General features: G+C 36.6%; 1 protein-coding gene across 1 annotated transcript in view; it reads left to right on the top strand.

Moving 5' to 3' along the window:
• Positions 1-20,710, top strand: part of RGS7 (regulator of G protein signaling 7) — a 278,441-nt gene that overhangs the window by 167,265 nt on the left and 90,466 nt on the right. The gene's annotated exons all lie outside the window — the stretch shown is intronic.

Raw genomic sequence — 20,710 nt, forward strand, 5'->3', positions numbered from 1 at the left:
TGAGGTGTGTGTCTAGACATGGTCTTCATTCTCTGTGGTAATCTTACTAGATTGTAAGAATGACCTGTCTGCTTAAATTGATTTGGAAAAGAATCCAACACATGCATACTGTTATCTATTTACACTCATACTTGTGTTTTAAAATGTAATATTCTAAATAATTTCAGCTGGAAAGTCACCACTTGATAGCTGAAAAGTCACCACTTGATAGCTGAAAAGTTTGAAAATGGAAATTTCCTTCCAATTTTATTTTTTTAAAGCAGAACAGAAAGCAAACTAAATATTGAAGAGAGCGTGAAATAGCAATTTAGTCTTATATATAATACATCTATTTTAAATCAAATAATAATTGTTCTCCTGAGAAGTGGCCCCTGCTTTAAGGGGTTTATGCCAAATATTCTTGGATCCTTTGTTATAAAAGATGAGATAAAATCTATAATTCATTGTTTGTGGAATGTTGTTCTGGCACTCCTCTAGAGCCTGGCTATTCAGTCCACACCATCAAACTTAGACATCAGTATTTGCTGAGTCTCTATGCTCAGTTTATTACTAGTCAAGCCAAGATAGAAACTGTCTGTACTACCTGTACTCATAAATGGACTCCTGAGGTGCAGGTAGATGTAGTGAAAGGTGTAGAAAGCTAGGAATAAGAGGAGTAAATAAAATAAAATATCATTTCATGAATGATAATTTACAATCTTCTGTACAAGATGCCAGGTACAGATAGAGATACAGATAATAATTTGTTTTAAAAATTGAAATGTCACTTGCAGTTTAGCAAAGGAGTCACTGAATTTAAATGTTGTTTTTTATAATGAGCTATCCGAACAGGACATTTAATTTACAGAAAAACAGCGAACAGAAAGAAAAAAAGGGGGGTTGCACAGATCACTACAGCAAGCTTATAAACAGGCAGAGTACATAGCAAAAAGAAAAATGGAATATATTAGTTGTAATATTTGCAGTAGATGTCCTCAGTCAGCTGAAACTCTTCTCAAATCAACATATCTGTCAAATAAAAAGGAGATTATAGCCATGTGTCTCAGATCTAATAAAGATTTGAATCACTATTGGAAACCTTGCTGGAACTATCTTTTCTATTATTTTGGGAAGGAAGAAGTTCTTCTTGCTGACATAATTTAAAAAATAAAATATGCTTTTCATCTGTCATTAGTATTGAACTGGAAGGAAAGAAGCAGAAACAGAAATCCTAAATGACAAATTCTGCCTTAAATCAAAAGTGCTTTTGTTCCCCTGGGCATTAACTATTTCCAATATTTGATTTTTCTCCTGTGAAATGAACGTGGCAATTATAGTAGTAATAGAAGGTATAGATTCATTTCAAAGGTTTGTATACACAAAAAATACTTAAATACCTTTTACAGGAAGAAAAACTTTAGTAAAATCCATACAGATTTAACGAGATCTTTCTTTAGTCAGAATCTAACTAAATCACTGCACTAAATATCAGCACTGATATATGAAGTATGTGTCTCAGCAGCTCTTAAAACCAAATCTAGTTTTTATGATTATGGGTAAACAGCCTGAAACTATTAATTGACTACAAATGAGACAACACCCAGCAAGGTCAGAGAAAACCAAGGAAAAAGCCACCCGTCACTGTCATTGGGTCAGGCCCTGTGCTGCTCCTGTGCTGGAGGAGACGGGAGCCCTGTGCCGCCTCCTGCTGCTGCCCGGAGCTGGGGGCCCGCAAGTGGGTACTTAGTGGAGCTGCCACCTCCTGAAGTGCAGAGCTTGGGATCCCCAGCCTACTCTCATCCAGCGCTGCACTGTGTGCCCTCCTGTTAAAGACAGACTCCCTCTGTGGCTCTCTTAGAGGCTTTGTTAATTATGTCTGGAATCTAACAAAAAGTGGATGCACCTACTAGGATCTGGGGTTTCGCCTTGGGTTTCCAAAGGTGTTTTCTCTTTATCGGCAGGGTTCTTCTTTGTTTATTAACGGTGTCAAGCCTAGCATCAAAGGGCAGAAATTGTCCTTTAATGACCATATGTAACTGCAAAATAAGACTTTTTTTGCAAACCAGTTTCTGTATAATACAGCAGACTGAGTGTATTTAGCACTTTGAAAAATGGAAAGGATATGACAGGAATTAAAGTAAAGGAAAGAGTGATCAGTATTATATACACGCTGTATTTTACCCGTGACCTTTTTGTCTGGTAGATACTTAGGATAACATAAAGTTACACTACAACAAAAAGAGAGAGAAGGCCTGAAGTTAAGCTCTTTTCATTGCTCAAGCGTTCAGTTTATTTTCCCCCTCACCTGCTTAAGTAACACCACAAAAAGAAAACCCCAGTAAAACAGTACAATGACAGTAACTTTTGCAGGAAGTGGAATCAAAATTTATGGATTAGGACAGTATTTGACATCAGCATATTTAAAAATGAGTATAGAAAATGAGGACTAGCGGGTGCAAACTAGTCAGTTATATTTCATCAACACAGGCTCTATTTTGAATCAAAGTTAAGTCAAACATCACTACTCAAAATGCTACCTCAAGAAAACAAACCCAGAAATGTACATTTTAAAAAGAGTGATACAATTAAGCAGTAAGACACAAGAAAACGTGTTAGTGTGAGCTAATATATAGTTCAGGGCATTGTTGCTTAGGAAGCATGCTATCTTGTAATACCAAAACCTTTGGAGAGTCTTATTGTGGTTAATAAAATGGCAACCTGCATAGAGAAAAGAATAAAGAATTAGCTAGACGAGGCAGTTACAAGCAGTCCTTGGCTGGAGCATTTAAGACAGTACCTATTAACAACAAAGTACTAAGTTTATAAGAAGACAATGAATTATGGGAGAGCAGAACTTTAAATGAATGCTATCTCATATGAATATATATTCATTTGCAACACGTTAACTCTAGAAGGGTAGGTAAACAATATTTAAGAAAAATGTCTTTTCAGCTGCCCTAGCAGATAATAGCAGTCAGCAAAAAAAGATATCATATATATAGGCTGCAATGACAAATACCATTACTTCATGCTTTGTAGCGCAAATGGGCAAATTTACTTGCAAATGCTTTCAAGCTACTATTTAAAAGGAAGACAGCCTAACAAGCATCTTAAAATCTCTTTCTTTTAAGGAAGACATAGGATAAAATGTGATGGATTAAAACCAAATAGAATGCTAAGATTAATAAAAAATGTGCCAAAACCAAACCCCATTTATCTTATGCCCAGCTGCCAATGAAAATGATATGAAGTTTTCATATGAAAAAAAATCAAGAACAAGCCTACGCTTAGAAGACCTGCCTGAATTCAGTGTGTTAAACACTGACCTTTATCTGTATGTTTCCTGTATCTTGCATGGCTTTTATAACTAAGTAGACTGAAGCTGATTCATTATTAAAGAAGTACTTGTGATAGGTAGTTCAGCACTCTAAAAATCAATAAGTTATTAAGACTAAATCTTGCCCATTTGAAGTGACATGAAAATTTGCCTATCATTCTTTAATTACATTTTTTTAATAATATTTTGAATATAGTACTTTTCTTGTAAGTGCACCCCTCCTCCCCAAATAACAAAGAAAGAAAAAGAAAAGCACCTTCAATCTTTCTACTGCTGTCTAAGGCATATTAGCATAACCTAGGGCTCATAAGTGGGGCTTGGAATTAAATCTCTTGGATTTTCATCATTGACTTGGCCATTCTCTCTTTGTGGCAGCAGGCTATCTGTTTGGCCTCTCTGGTCACCACTGCCATAGCTATAAAGTGAACCATGTCTTCATCAGGGTAGTACTAGGAGAGTTAATGTTGCTAAAGTTCTTTCACATACTGTTGTGCAAATTCTAAATCAAATAAATTATTTCCTGTTATTCTTTGCTGGGGACTTCGTAATTTTTATATCTTTAGAAGATACACTCACTTTAAACGGTGTGTCTTCTGGGACAAACTGAGTTTCATTGCCTGTTTCACTTGCTGAAAGGCTTTTTTGATCAGTTGTCATTCTTCTGACAAATCATACCCCTTGTGTCAAATATAGGTAGCCAGGCTTGGAGCAGGTGACTGCATCAGGCAAAACCAAGGCAACAGCAGAGGTCCTTCAAATAGTACGTCCTTCAATAGCCTGTTGTCCTACTTGTTTGTACATACCCACTTTTCTTTCTCTTTGCCTTGTTTTCAGTACAGTCATCTAACCACATCTAAGAGACTCCCTGTCTGCTGCCCCAGAGACCCATTCCCCCTCGGCTTCCTTGTGCACGGGGAGGAGGGAGCACAGCTGATAGATAGTTCTCCTGGTTTTTACGTACATGACTTCAGTTACAAGCATTCATTTAGGCTTCCTTGTGAAGACATCAATTGTACCTCAAACAAAGGAGGTCTTTTTGATGAAGAGAGGGAATATCAGCACATTTCTAATGTCTCCGGTAAAGCAAATGTGTTTCATGTCAAAGTAGCTTGAATACTGCTTCTTTATAGATAGTGAGAGTTGTGATGATGTCCGTTTTAGAGCATGGCTGCTTCAGTTCACATAGCACAGGAAGCTGCTTGAGAGACATTCAGGACACCTTCCTGAACAATATGAATAGTTGGAACCTTGTTTTTGTATATCCATTTCACCCATCAGGGGTAGCAAGGGTGCAGTCGAGGATAAAAATGTACAGTACTGTATTGTGAAATTCTTTTTATGTTTAAAGTAAAATACCTTTAGATGGTTATGGTTTCAGTACAATTTTGCATGCATACGGATCTTAGTAAGAATAAAGAAATAGACTTCAAGTTTCTTAAGCAACTTTGCATTGCAATTTGCTGTAAGTCTCAGCATATGTCATCATTGAGAAAAATTTGAGACATATTTCAGTATTTTGGTCAATGACTTCCTGAAACTACATCGATTTGAAACATTTTAAATATTTTTAGTGACCTTAGTGGAGTTACTTTGGATTTTCCCATTGCAACTAAGACAGACAATGGTTTTATAATATTCCATTTATTTCACAGTCAATAAATATAAATTACTTTTAAGCATAGCACCAGAATGAAAAATATACCTGAAATTAAAGCTTAAAAGGACATGGTCAAAAATACCAAAATACTGAGTTCAATCTTACTCTTATTTTCAAAGAGAACATCTTTTAGAAACTAAATTCTAGAGAATTCCCAAATGTTTTAATCTCCACTGTATATAACTCACTGTCTGGAAACCAATATAGTAGTTACAGGAGTTGTGATTTTACAAATACATTTTCCAAATCATATTTGCTCTATAAAATTGCAAAAAGTGTTAGTTTTTCAAGGCTCATCCATTTTCTTTACTACGTGGTAGGAGGAGAGATGACTCATTGTCAATAGAGAAGCACGATATGAGCTAAGCAGAGCTAACACTGCTATAGTTGTAGTGTTTATATTGCACAATAAGAATATCTTTGAATTTAGTTTAGTTTAAAGTGGAAGCAGCATGGTATTAAAGATATAGAGTGGAATAAAATTTTTTACTTATTCTGACAGAGTTAATCATTGTCAAGGTAACACCTTGAGAGAAAAAGGCAGATGAGATTGTCCTTTATTCTCCTTTTATTTTGTCTCTTGTGTCTAAAACTACCAATTGACTTTCCCTGAGTGCTCAGTGTAGCAGATCCTAATGCACTGTCCTCTGGTCTTGTCAAAGAGATGAGACCATCATAGCATAATGAGGCACATCCATCTTAGCTCTGTTCAAGCCTTCTACATCTGCTTAATTCAGAAGAATTATCCATTAATAGCCTTTCTGATGCTTTATGCGGCAAATCAGTTTTCTGCTGGGAAATGTTTTCACAGCCACACTGTTTCATGAGAATTTTTTTGACATCGTTATCTGGAAGTACTGAAATACTACATTTTGGTTTTATTGTTTTATTATTATACTTCTGTTAGAAGCTGTCTTATAAGTCAGGAAGATGAAGATGAAACATTCTGTTTGTTTTATACTAAAAAAAGGCTTCACCCCTGTTGAATTAAACATTTTGATAGCATTAAAGGAAAAGATTTTGGAATTTTTCAGTTTGTGCAAAGGTTTGATGTTGGTGTTGGGGATCCACTTCATAACAAAATGAAGTTTGAGAGCCTCAGAATTTGCTGCAGGGTAGAAACTCTGGTGACTCATGAGTTGTGTTGTGGGTCGTGAAGAATCCTTTTGAGGACGTGCTTTTGGCCAGGGAAGCTCAAAGAATAACAGAGAAGTTGGGGGCTTTCTTCAGCAACCACAGAATATGATCATCACAGAATCTTCATTATCCAGTTAAATTGTCATATCAGAAATTCTGATTGTAGGGTCCTTAGCAGAGGGACTCGCTGTTCCAATGTGTTTGAATAGCAATTAGTATAAGATGCTTCCATACTAAAATTACTGAATGATCTCTGCAACACCAAACTGTGGAGTAGCTTCTGCCTCCACCGATCTTCTGCTTTCCCTGACACTTTTGTCTTGGTGATCATCATCTTCGCTAAGATTAGAGTACAGCAAGTTTAGGCAGCACTAAAGGATTATATGTATGTATTTGCTTTATAAGTAGCAAGAATTATTTGTGGGTGCTCCATCTTAACCTGTGCTCAGAGCTGTAATTTTCCTCTATTTTTTCAGTGCACACCTGTTCTTGTTTGATAAAGTTGTTGATCTTTGTTAGCTCGCTTGCTAAAAAGAAGAAAAAAACAACTAGCAAGTACATTTCTCATCAGGCAAGCTAAATGGTGATTTCAAAGACGCGATAAGGAAAAATTACTGAAATTTAAAGGTGTATTGACACTGGTGGAATCTTGTTGCTTGCTTTCTTTGAGTGACAGTCATTTCTAGAAGAATTACTTGGGAGGGGAGCCTCATTACTATTATTAAGAAATATGGAAATCAAAGTTTTAAAGTTGAATCTACAGATCTTTTTTAATATACTCACCTAAATTAATAAACAATCACTTTCTATTAAAAAACCCAACCATCAGTAGCATATAAATACATTCCAACAGCAATTACTTAAAACCATGGAATGTCTGTGTTCCAGAAATAGCAATGGTCAAAGACATACTCTTTGCAAAGTCAATAAAAGATGAGAGCTAGTGAATTTGAGATGAACAAAGTCTTCTGACTCTTCCTGGCTGGTTTGAATTGCTGCTGTGCTTGTGTGCTGCACAGCAAATTCACTGGTCATCTCTTGTTTGAGCAGCATGTTTTACTAGCTGTTAATGTGGCTAGCAAAAAAGGTCCTGCTCCCCTGAGATACTGCTCTCCTGTGAGCGTATGGAAGAAATACTGGACCTTAAACTACCGTATTTCCAAGTACCATATGGTGAGGGAAACCACACCATGCAAGCAGGGTCAGGCAGGATAGGGGTGGACCCACTGCTAGAGGCTGGAGAGCTCTCAAGAGGCATAGAGCAGATGAGCGGAATCATTTGCTAGTCCAAAAACTTTACACATGAGGATTCATACCATTGCAAATTGTTGCTGTGAATGCCGTGCCATCCACAGCAGTGTGCTCTGCTGAGCCTGTGGCAGGGATCAACACGGCCAGTTTGGCAGCAGTAGAGGCAGAAACATGCTAGGTATGAGGAAATGAAGGAGGTTATGTGTAAGCACAAGCCTATTTTCCTGTGCATTGGGCATTGTTGAAAACAGTGCTATGGCAGGTATTTATTCGTCTATTGGTATTTGACAGGAGCTCATTTCTATGCAGGGTCAAATAAAATTAGCATAACAGAAAGGAGGGCTAAACCAGCCTAGTTTCTAAGTATAAACCTGCCTCATGCAAAGTGAAGCAGAACTTGGAAGGGGATAATCTACTTAAGTCCTTCCTCCTAGGTGACCTATATCCATCCTCTTTTGCATCAAGAACAACGCTTACGAGTCATATTACCACTACTCCCTTTCCTCTCCAAAATACAGGGGAAAGTGGCTCCATTCCCAGGCTATTCAGCCATGGGAAGTGATCTGCCTACTGCCATTGTTTAGGCTATTTGCTAGTCCAGGCACAAGTACCCTTTGCTGGTCTCCATCAATTTCTTATCTGTCATGTCAATAGGGTACCAGGAGAATCATATTAATCACTGTTGCCAGATTGAACAGGGTATAATTATTTCATGGAAAAATACTTAAAATTTTTATATTTGGGGATTTTGTTGTCTTTTATTTCCTGTTGTAGTAGAAGGCTGCTAGCTTTACTTTTTAATCCATTGATCAGTTCATTTTAGCTCTTTTCAGGATGTAAGAAGATTCAGCATGAACATGTTTTTCCCACACCTCTGCTTGCCCCCTCCCTCCCAACCTTGGGACCATATTGCATTTAGACAGTACAACTCCTTAGCTGACTGACAAATCTATTCTCTCCAGGGCCTCAACACACGAGTTGTATCTACTTTCACCTTCCACTACTAAATAGCAGCCCTGGTACTGGATACCTATTTGCTTTATATTTCTTTACTGATCCTGCCTTTATTTTTCCAAGACAGGGTATACCATCTATTCCTGAGTCTCCAATTGATGGTTAAGGAAGAATGGTGGCTGTCAACAATTTTATGTAAAATATGTACAGGTCTTAAAATATTACATGGAGAGGCCAAAATACAAATAAATTGTTGTGTACAGAGGCCAGGAAGAAGAGGGGCAGAACTGGTTTGGATAGGTACGTGAATGGTTGAGTGTATGTGTTCCCTTACCAAGGGGTTTTTTACATCTTGCTACTATTTATTCTTACACTGACAATGTAAACAGCAAAGACGCAACAGGTGCTAAAAGTAGTATTCACGTCACTGCATACTCCTAGGCAACAGTATGAACTTAATTTTTCTCTGCATCATGTGAAAAAGGGGAAAAAATAATGAGCTACAGCCTCATCCTCACAAAGATCTTCTGTACTCACGAGTCTAGGTTATAAAAGACCCATCCTGTGTTCACAGTAAGACACCATCCATTCTCAGCTGTTTCATCCAAATGAAATAAAACATTGAAATGTACAGAAAAATAGTGTGAAGAATAGGATCCAGACTCCAGGACATGTAGTATTATTTATTACACTAATAGCTACAGGTTGATCTTTTCAAAACACTTCTCTGTTCTCTGGTCCCCCAAATCCACAGCACAGTATAGGGAACCATTATCTTTACTCTAGAGATAAATACAAGCCCTGTGACCTACCAAAGGTCGTATCATGGGCTAGTGGTCCAGCATTGTTCAGAATAATGTCTTTTTTGTTATTCTTCTACCTTATAATGGGTGGCTGAAAATGACTCTCTCCGCTTTCTCACATAAACTTCCAAGTGCTTCCCGTGAGCCAGCGGATTAGCGTATCAAATGGTAGCTCTGGACATAATGAATGTGAGGGTAGGGATGGGAGAACACAGGAGGTTTTTACAGAGATCGTTAGTTTGTCCAGGCTCCAAGAGACATTCCTAAAATAGAGACATTAGTGATGGCTCTATGACCATTGCCAGAAGCTGATACCGGTGGAAAGCAAAATGCTTTGCTTCTAAGATGCATTTGATTAATATGGTACCAAGTTACTTGTAAAAGCAGAAGGCTGCTTTTGAATTCCTATTAAAATGTCATAGACAAAAAGCCAATACCAACTACAGGGCTGCAATTAATATCTCAGAAATGCTCATGTGAATGTCCCTGGGGAAACAGAAGCAAATGAATGAACTTGGTAAACTAAAATGTAGAGGGATTTATTTTCTCTAAATTTTACTTCTCAGTTTGCTAAGTTTACTGTGATTGGGGGAAGCATAATTTATACTATGGCTGGCATATATACTCACATAGATGAGCATATACAGTATTTCAGTTTTCAATTTTAGACAGTAATATAGTACTTATTATGGATGGTATGATTAAGTTTATTTTAAACCCAAGAGCTGTTGATTGCATATTGAAATGGTAGTTCATGTCTATTTAATTTTTTGACAAATCTCCATTGATGGGTAAATCATGTTCAAGAATTTCAATTGTCAATACAAATTACATTTCAATGAATCTTTGGGAATTATCCTCAAGAGCTAATAGATTTTGCCTTTACTGTGACAAAGGGCTTGAGGTGCATATGTAAAGAACTACCATGAGCAGAACCATGAGATTTTTATTTCTTTGAGAAGAGACCCAGTCATATCTGCTTCAGACAGTCATGCAGCACAATTATTGACATTTAGAATAAATTAATTCATAATCTCTGAATAACGATGACAGACTGCAAATGAACAATATGCTGAATTTGGTGGAAGTATCGAGTTGGAGCAAAGATCAGTTTTATTTCTAACACAGTTCATTCCATTCTGCATGATGTAAGTGATTTTTATTATGCCAAGTAACTGAGCATAATAAAGTCTTGAAACAATCCCATATTTTGGTAAAAGCTGAATGGGATTAGATTTTCAGTCAGAAAATGCTCCAAAGTATAGGTACTTACAATTTGAATAACTTCATTTCTTTTCCTTTTTGAAAATGTAGCCCTGCAGCAGATCTTTGAAGTGTAAACTCTGAGACATAGCAGTATTAAAATAATCATGGATCTGGAGGAAATAGCACAAAAACATCCAGCACAGCTTAATCAAAAATAGAAATTAATTTGAACTTTCTGTGGTCTATTGAATATTAAAACATTTCATTTTTCAAATAGAAAAAAAGAAGCCTTGAGCAAAGTTCTGATCACAGTCAATGACATTTCTGGTGTAACACTTGAATTAGGATGAAGGATGAAAGTTTCTACTCAGCTTCAGCAACTTTCTTGTATCTTCTATTTTTTATTTATTTCTATTAGCTGAAAAATAGCTAGACTGTGCTGGAGGCCATGGAACAGTGGGACCTATGTGTTAAAAAATAAAAGTACTAAAAACCCCAAATGATTACTTTGGCCAAACAAAGTATTTTTATTCTGCAACTCCTTGGCATTTTGTCATGAAATCTGTGTTTCGGGGCTTTCTGTTATAGCCTGTGCTCCCACGCTGGGTGGTATCTCTGAAGACAAGTATTTTGTGCTTCTGTCATTTTGTAGAATTTCTTTTACTGAGATGAAGTTTCCCATTGGAGATGTTTATGTAGCTGTGAGAATGGCTGGCTAATGAGCAAATTCTTGGGGAACTTGTGAGTTTCTGCAGATCATCACATTATGCTGTTGTACTTAACATCACTGAATCTTCCTGAAGGATGTATTTTAGTCAAAATAACTAAATTAAATAGCTTGGGTTATTGAGGAAATCTGTGATGTTCAAAAGGGGTTTTTGGACATCAATTTTCAGAGTCTTAAGTGTAGAGAACAGTAAGAGCATGAGTCACTGAAAGAGTGTTTTGAAATAGCAACGGTGGAAAAACCTATTTTCAAAGCAGCTGTATAAATTAACTATTATTGTGTAGGAACGCCTTGTGAGGAAGGAAGCACGTTGACACTGTTGCTGGGCAAATGTCAAAACCGTAAGTCAGAGTGTGTCCTGACTTTCTTCCTGGAGTCAAAATCACAAGTCAAATCATATATGATTTATATATTTATTCCTGTTACCCCTGATTTAGGACTTCAGGATTTTCCCCTGTGAAAATCCCCTGTGAATGTGAAGTGCCTAGCAAAAATTACATTGCTGCCTCACTTCCTTCCATTGCCATCTGTGTGTGGGTGTCTTTGGGGCACAGTATGGCAAGAATTAGAAGAACCATTTCAGAAGGAAAATATCATATTTCTTAGAGATATTGAAATGGAAACTTGAAAAAAATACAGAATTGCTTGAAGAAATAGCGTGGTGAAGACTTTCACAAAACCTTTTTGTTGAACTTGGAGGCTGTTTGTTTTTACACACTATTTTCAAACTGCTGATGTAAAAAAATAAGAAAGCAAAACTTTATTCTGGCAGAGATAATCTCAGGCAGCTTCTACTGTGTTGCAAAGATTATCAAAGTGCAACTTGCAGACACTTTCTGATATGTGTATGAGAAAAAGAACATATTTGTCTAATAACGATATGCAATTTTGTAAAAACTAAGAGGGCAGAAGCTGCAGTATGTGATGACTGGTATAGAAAATTAGTAAGGTTGATTGGATGGTGCCACTGCTACTTTGATGAATATTTTTTTCCAGCTTAGCTTTCTTTTCAAGACACTGTAATTGTGAAATCTGCAGAAACACTGTAAGTAGTATCTCCAGCTAGATACAATGTGTGTTTGTATGCATTCTTAAAAAAATCCCAAATTAAATAATCTGCTTTTATGTTTTAAGTGGGTATAAACTAAAGTAATTGAGATTTATGCAAATCATAAATTTAGATGACTTTATAATTTAGGCATGGACACCTACTATAAATAAGAAGGGGTATAGAGTTATTTCCAGTGGTTGCTCCTATCTACAAACACTGCATGAAATAACGTTGTCTGTTCCCCTCTGGCTCCACCCTGACACTGTTTCTGCTTGGCAGCCCTTTAGCTCTGGGGTCTCACCTGTCCATGTTCGCCTGGAATACTTAACATATGGTCTCACCATAGTCCTAGCACAAGCTTATTATTGTTACTTCTCCAGAGGAAGAAAGCCATGCAAATGACCTAGGAAATGCCTTCATGTAGAAATTTCAGCCACTGCTGAATTACTAAAAAGCTCCATTTCAGTAATTGCATACAAATACATAGGATAGAATTAGAGAATCATAGAATCATTTAGGTTAGAAAAGACCTTTAAGATCATTGAGTCCAACCATCAACCATGCCCACTAAACCATGTCCTGACAAAGGGTAAAAAACCTGTGCCTTGGTGATGCTTTCCTCTGAGGAGCTCTCCATCATGAAACTAACAATATATTGTTCTTTTGTTAATCTGAAAACTGCTTTCTCATTAAGAAAGAAGATTTAGCAGGTGATCAGTGAAATTTTGTGGTGTCTTCTCAGCAGTGAACTCCAAAAAATTGTGCTTGTCAAAACTACCTGTTTTCTATACTAAGTTGTCAGCAAGATACAGTGAAACATCTAGTAGACTTAAAAAGAAAGCCAGATGAACTATTTATGGTAAGTAGCAAATTTGTCCCTCAAAAATGTGTTGTCAGTTTTCTTAAAGTAATCTTGGATGAATTTTCAGAGTTGGAGTTCAATATAGTTAGGCAATAGTGATGTTATTGTTGCCTTTTTACATATTATTTCAGGAACTGGAGGACAAACTTGGGACAAGAATCACATATCCATTTCCTTCTTGGCTTTTCTTGAGGGAGGCTGCTCGTGCATTCATACACTGCTGTGTGCTGCACCAGGATGCACTTACCAATATTGTTCTACTTTCCATAAACTAGCCTTCACTGCAGTAGGGAGGGCACTCCAGATGCTCAACTCTCCAAATGGGTGTCCTACAGGGTAGCAAAGAATTTATTTTCTCCTGTTATGTCCAAAATTATTTAACACAGAAGTGTTACAGCTCCAGCAAAAGGAATTAAAAGGGGCCCCAACCAGAATTCCTGAAGACTGAGGTGGAGACACTCAGGTTCAAAAGTCTGAAACCCCTTGTGTCTCAGCAGAAATTTGGACTAAGGTGCCTCACACTTTAGAGCATATAATCAGCAGGCAGTAGAGATTGTTCTCTTCCATGTGGAGTTTCTCATTCTTTGTATAAAGAAATTACATGGTCACTGAGAAAGACAAAAAAAATTATTCTTTAGACTGGTGGCTAGGCACTCGCCTACAAGGTGGGGCATCAATGTTACAGAACAGCTTCATTGCCTGTTGATTTACAGAGTACACGCTAGTGTTGGTAAGAGCATGGACACATGCTTGGTGTTCAGAGGGTTCCTGTTCTCCACTTGGAGATGGATCCAAAACTGTTTAGAGGATGGGATTTAGAGCAAGAGTTCCCAAAGGTAATGAGGGAAGAACACGATGAGCTGCTGTATTCGTGGCTATTTCTCTCTTCATAGTACCCAAATGTGCTTTCATGTGTTTGAGGGGTGAAGAGAGGAATTGATTGAAAGGAGAAGAAGGATGTGCCATAATGATGAGGAAAACTGAAAGTGACTTAGCTTCTAATCTTCTTTTACCATTATTTAAGATTTCTGATGGACAGGAAATCAAGTAGGTCTCACTGATAAACCTCATGGGCTCCTTGCTCATCTCAGACTTTAGAATTTTTGCTTGGAGTATACATACAGTATTTAAAAATGAAGTGGTTTTTTTTTTCTCCTATTTGGAGATGAAGATTTCTCATAAATGAAATTTCTTCAGGGAGACTTACGGTGTTCTGAATTCTGCTTAGATTTCCTGTTGGTTTTTTTTTCCCTACAAATACTTTTTACATAGAAGATGTTGTAAGATTTTGTTGTCAGGGGAATGTACAAAATAGTCTTTTCTTTATCCATGTCACTTGAACGTTGGTATTTTATTATAGTCAAACAAGATCACATGGCTTTACATCATTTTGAAGAAAAGCATAAAAATTCCTTTACAATAGAAAGGTTGTGCTGGGTTTTCATACCACTTAGTTTTTCTAAACAGCATCACTCTTGTCTTGCAAATGTTTAGCATGAAGCAATGTTCTTCAGCAAGATGCTAAACTCTAGTGCTTATTATAATAGCCTTGGGATTAGAGGGGTCCCATCTGTGGTTACTGGTATATTGCCAATTATGCACAGCTAGTGTCATCTGTAAAACAGTCACTTGTGGCTGTTGAAGAGGTCTAAGTAGAGGATGTCTTTTGAGATGCCTTACAGATAAATGTTGCAGCATGGAATGAAGCAGCAGTTTCTTTTGCTGGAGAAGACAGGGGGCTCTGTGGATTGGCCCTTTTAGGATAAAGAGTGGGCACAGATACACAGCCATGATTATTTCAAGACAGGGGCCTGTGTGGATTAGCACTTTCAGGATAAAGACTGGGCACAGATACACAGCCATGATTAATTACCCTTTTAGTCTTTATGACCTGGTGTTCTGAAGCTTGGTTATGAGAGAGGGTGTGACTGCAGAATTTACATTACTGGAATTTGTTGGTCGGTACTGTTGAGTGATTTCATGTAGGTATGGAAGTGGAAGAGATTTTTCACATCCTGTATTAGCTCTTTCACAACATGAAAGTAGAAGAATTTTCCCCTCTGAAGCAGAGATTCAGTAATTTAACAATATCAAGTAACACGTTCTTCACAGGGTTATGCTAGCCAGAAGTACAGATCCTTTCTGGTCTTCTAGGCTTGAGTATTTCTGAGGATTGCTTACAGCATAGAATGAAAAGGTCCAACTCAAAAGCAGTAGGATGATTCATTTGAGGGTTTTATTTCTGCAAATTCCTGTGTCCATCTTCATTTGAAAAAAAAAAAAAAAGTATATTGCAGCTTATATTGTTTTAAAACTAAAAAACTGTAATTACTTCTGTGCTTGAGTAGTTTCCTTAAAATATGTCATATTCTCTGTATAGTTAGTATTATTCAGATGGATTTTAAAATCTGCAACTGGGTAGAAGCTTCCTTGAGGTGTAAGGGGACTCAAACAAATGTGTGGTCCACCTCCAATTATAGTGAGTCAAAAAAGTAAGTTTATGCATTTGTTTTTATCAATAATTTTAAAAAGCAGGTGGCAGAAAGAAGTGTGTGAAAGTTGAGATGAAAATTTCCTTAATCAAACTGCACTTTGATCAATGATGTCTTTCTTTTAAAAATCAACCCATTTAAGCAGTAAAGGTCAGTAGGTTAAATATGTAAAATGTAATCAGCAATATACTCAAATTATCAGTTTCAGCTCTGTTGCCACTTATGGTAAACAATTATACCAGATTAGGTCTATAAATCTATCTTACATTAATCCAAAAGTATAGAGAAAACTGTTAAATACAAATACGAGGTGGAAAGCATTTAAATTAGTATGAAATAAATCCAAGTTTAGTTATGCAGCTTCTTTGTGTCATTTCCCTTATCTCCCCTTTTTACCATCACAACATTTATTACCAGCTTACTTCTGAAACTAAGAACTGGGCAACCAAAGCACCTCTGAATACATTTTCTGTTAGACTGAAATCCAATGCAGTTTAGTGTTGACTAGAGCCATAACTTATGGGGAAATAACTCCTTGTTCCTTCAAGCACTACTGCAATCCCAGCCTCAGAAAGGAGTCCCTGCACCCTTCTATCTTTCACATTTCTGTGCACAGCACTATCAAGTGATGCAAACCTTCTCTTTGCTCAGCTATAATAGACAAAGGGAAAAAATAAGCTGAATAATCCAGTATGGATCCAAATATATTTTTCCATAAGTATACTAAAAGATAATATAGCCATTGCTTTTCTTCCCTCTGCCCTTCTGCTCTGAAATATGTGGTACTTGATTTCTTTCAGATGTATGCGTGCAGAATTCATACACAAACTGTGCTTCTCAGAGAAAGAAAAGAAATTGTAAAATATCCGCGCTGATGTAATGAAGTGACAACATATGCTATGGCTTGTGACTGTGAACAATTCAGGGACAATGCAGATCTTCTTGTCCCATTCACCAGTGAAAGCCCTTTCTCGCAGAGTCCAACTCTCTGTTAGAGAGCAATTTTTGTGAGAAAACAGCTAGTGCTGAGAACCTGATATACCACCAGTCTTTACAATCTCCCTGCTCATCTGATCCAGTTTCTGTGTTTCCAGTAGCTGAAGCAGTGGTGAGAAATGAAATTGCACATTGTATTTTTTTCAGATACTCATGGCCAAGGATTTTGAAGTGTGTATTAGCAACTAAACCTAATTTCCTGATGTATTGCCATGAAGTAGTGTGACGAAGCAATGGTGTGGAATATGGAAGTCATAATGACACAATTACCTCCTCTCCCAGTGAAAAAAAAAATGAAACAATGGAGATGCAGTGCTCTTTCCTTAGTAATTTAGTAACAGTCTTGCTGTCTTAAATTTAGAAACTGGTACTTTCTAGAGTAATGTTTATTAGGTTTTCCCTACTGTGAGTTGCCCTGCATAAAATTCTCCAGGTTCTCGAGACCGGGTGGTGGTGAAGCGCTGAAGGTGACCCAGCTGATCAAGGGGCTTCCTGAAGGGAGCTCCCAGATGATCTGCTACTGCCTTTCAGCAAACGAGCACCCACCCAACAGGCCCAGATTCCCAGCTTTCGCAGCACAGGACAAACATCGCAATGTGTATGTGGCTCTTGAGAGTTCAGATAGCAGAAGTCTTGATGAAGACAGAGTAAGTGTTTGCTGGATTGTCAACAACAAAACGCTCTCTCTTAGTATCACTAATGCAGGGGACCTTCCTGTGTCCCTGTCTCTCTTCATCATCTGTAAATAAACTGAGGTCTACAAGTGAAAAACAGAATAGATTTTAGTTACTAACCAAAGATATTAGCAATAAAAGAGTATTTTTTTACAAGATTGAACCTGTCTCCTTATGAAATAAGAAATCATTGAGTTAAGTTTCTCAGTGGTCTCATGGTTTGTGATACCGATTAATAAAACAGACTTACTTGCAACTTGAACCTTCTTCAGCTAAATATCTTTTTAAATTTTTAAAAAGTTGGAGCATTTTGAATTCTGATTTTCTTTTGCAGAACTACTATCATATCTTTTTGTTGTCAAGTCAAGCCTTAAATGGCTTGTTGCATGTATGCATAACAAAAAATGGATCTATAATTTCTGTGAAATTTTCTGTATTTCAGAATCAACACATTTTTGAAATGCATTCTGTAAAGACTTGTTTAAAATAAGAGTTTTTTTCTTGAAAGCTAACCTTAGCATTGCCCTGGCCTGTACGACTTTGACTTGGAAATTAGCATTGCAGAGTTCAGCGAGCACACTTTCCACAAAATATTTTCTTAAGATGCTGTGACGGCTTCAGCAACTGCTATTTTTGGACCATTTCATTTAAAATTAATCACTTGTGGAGTTTTCAGCAAGTACATTTTACAAAGAACATGCTTGAGTCTTTTGTTTGTATATGAATGTAGATGTAGTTTTGCCTCTTTCCTTAAAGAAGTTGAAAGTCTTTTATATTTTGGACTTGAGTAAGATCTTGTGAATTTTATTGCCTTTGTCTGGATAGGTGCTGGCATTTAAGGAATCTCACTGTTGTCTCTCAGGCCCTGAGTCTAAAAAAACCTTCTTTCGAATGTTTGCTGCTTGCGCTAGCTTTGATTTATTACAAATGATCACTTTGCCTTGTCCAGTTTTATTTGCTATAAAAATTGGCATGACAATTGAGGGTTTTTCTGGGGTTTCAAAATTCAGTTGGCAATTTAACTTCAGTCTTCCGCACCTTACAGATCTAATAGCAGCTTGCCTTTTAGCTGCCTTCTGGAAGTGAGACAGGGAGACTTGGAGAACTTAGCTTGAGAACCTAATTTGAAGATATTATTGGGGTTTTGTTATCACACATCACCAGTGACATTAAACAGTATACAAAAACTGAGTGTCCTTCTGACATGGCAAACATTTTCTATTTTGTATTGTGGAAGTTTTCCTTTTCAGGAGAGTCCAAATACCAGGGTAGTGCCTTCCATAAAATTTATATAATCTGACTAGCTTGTCTTTTTGATAGATTCATGGTGATAAGACAGATTCAGGTTTGAAGGTTAAAAAATATTTTATCATGTAAGTATTAGTTCTTGTTTACAAATAATGAAATCTGTAATCTTTGTCATCCCAATTCTTGGATTATAATTCATGTAAATGTGAAGTGTGGTGTATGAAAAAATGGCATGAATTTACTGGTCACCAGATTTTCAAAGCTAGGACTCAAAGGAAATACTGTTTTCCTGTAAAGCATTCACCTGTTTTGCTGCCTTGTTCTTTTCCTGAGATAAGAAATTATAGTAATGATTTTGCTTTTAGAAACACATTTGCATAAGTAATAAACCTTAGAAAAGGGCACAGAGATGATTGAATGAAATAATTTTGTTGATTAGACATTAAAAGTAGCAGCTAAAAAAATCACACGGCAAGCTATACAAGATAATACCTTTATTATTCTTTTTAGGACTAGAATTGACCACAAGATCTCCCAAAGGAATATGAACCAATAAATTTCTCACTTGTGATATGACAAATTACTCGCAACTTTGTTTTACTTGAATAGCCTTCACACTCGAAGGAGAGTGTTCGTGTTAATATTTATTCATCTGGGCTTTTGTCATTGTAGTCATGCAGCTGAAATCATCGGAGTGTTCGAATGTGATAGCTGGCTTAAACTGCTGTTCAGGCTTTCAGGTACCAGGGGAATGGCTTCAGTGTAAAATGTGAATAGAGCAGTAATGATCTTTCAGAGTCAGATGATGCAATTGTCAAGAAATCCCATTTCCCACTGTTATTTATAATAAGCCAGAAGACAGTGTAAAATATGGAGGTGAAATTTCTGATATGTAGACCATGTATACAAATGTGATGCCAAGAGCTGAGGACTGAGGAATATGGTGTGTCACTGTAGGAAAGTTTTCAAAAGAGGCAAAGAGGAAAGAAGTATTTCCAGGTGAGATAAAAAGAATAGAAAATTTCTTCACATATGGTACCTGAGAGATTTGAAGGAAGCCAAAGTTAAGAATCGGTATTCAAAAATGTGCTGTTGTTTTTCTAATTACTTTTTGCCTCTGACCTTTGAGTATTTAGGAAAATATTTAGGGCTGACTAATGTCTCTAGTCAGCTGACGTAAAAATATAACTAGGCTTGGAACTGTGTCACTGAAGTCTATGAAGTTTAATCTTATACTAAGCTAAAATTCTTCCTTCAGTGTCAGTCTCATTAAGTTCATACATATAAATAAAGGGCAGAAATTTTATTTATAAAAATGCATAAAATTAGAATATTTTGAAGTAGGAATATCTGTCTGAAACATTTTGTACACATCCAACAGCATGCAAAGGTAAATTTCCTCATTTAAAAAATAATTCCGTGTAAATGTTATGAGAAATGGTGCCACTGGAGTTTAATATCTATCAAAATTTAGACATGTAACATAGTAAAGAAAATCTCTGCTCTGGACATGGTTGTAAAATCTCCACAGTTTTCATTGCTGTGTAATCAATTTAGTAATGCATACACACATGAAATTTTATGATATAATCAACTAGGCTTTGTAAAATATGAGATAAAGCTATTTACTAAGTGTAATAAAATAAAAGCTACAGGATTATATTCTTTAAGAAAGTAAGGAGAAATAAATTTTCTTTTTTCTCTGAAATGCTTTTTTAAAATGTCATATTCATTGCCTTAAGACTAAAGGAAATTATGCACTATGGGAACTACAGGAAGAAATCTGAATCTAGGGTGTGACAGGGGAAATATCCTCCACATTCTAATGTTATGTACTATTGTCCATTCATGAGATTTGTTTCATATTTGTGTAGATTGTGTAGATTTTTATTATCTTTCTAAATTTAAGGTTTATAAAAGAATTATGTTATTATGTCTGCTGAGAAATGGATGAACAACTTAAGCATTGGTTCTGTAAGGAAGTATTATGTGATATGTCTCTCTATTATGTTGCTTTTCGGAACTGGAAGTATGATGCAACCATCGTGAAACATGGAGAACATGCTCATAACCCCAGCTCAGTGTTTCAGTATATTTTCCCCTTAAGCCAATTTGATTATTTAAAGTTGCTTAAATCATGAATGTGTTTGTCTTTCTGTCTGCAGAACTGCTTCATCATTTATTTTGTAATTCATGCTTACAGTGGGTGAAGTCCAACTGTAGCTTTCAGTCTGAAAAACAAGACTGACTTCAGCTTATGATTTGGCACACAGAGTGCAAAATGTGATAGGAAGTGCATGGCCAAGAGGAAGAGCGGGGGTTAGGAATTAGGAGGT

Source organism: Buteo buteo, chromosome 12 (assembly GCF_964188355.1).
Source record: "Buteo buteo chromosome 12, bButBut1.hap1.1, whole genome shotgun sequence".
NCBI classification, from domain to species: domain Eukaryota; kingdom Metazoa; phylum Chordata; class Aves; order Accipitriformes; family Accipitridae; genus Buteo; species Buteo buteo.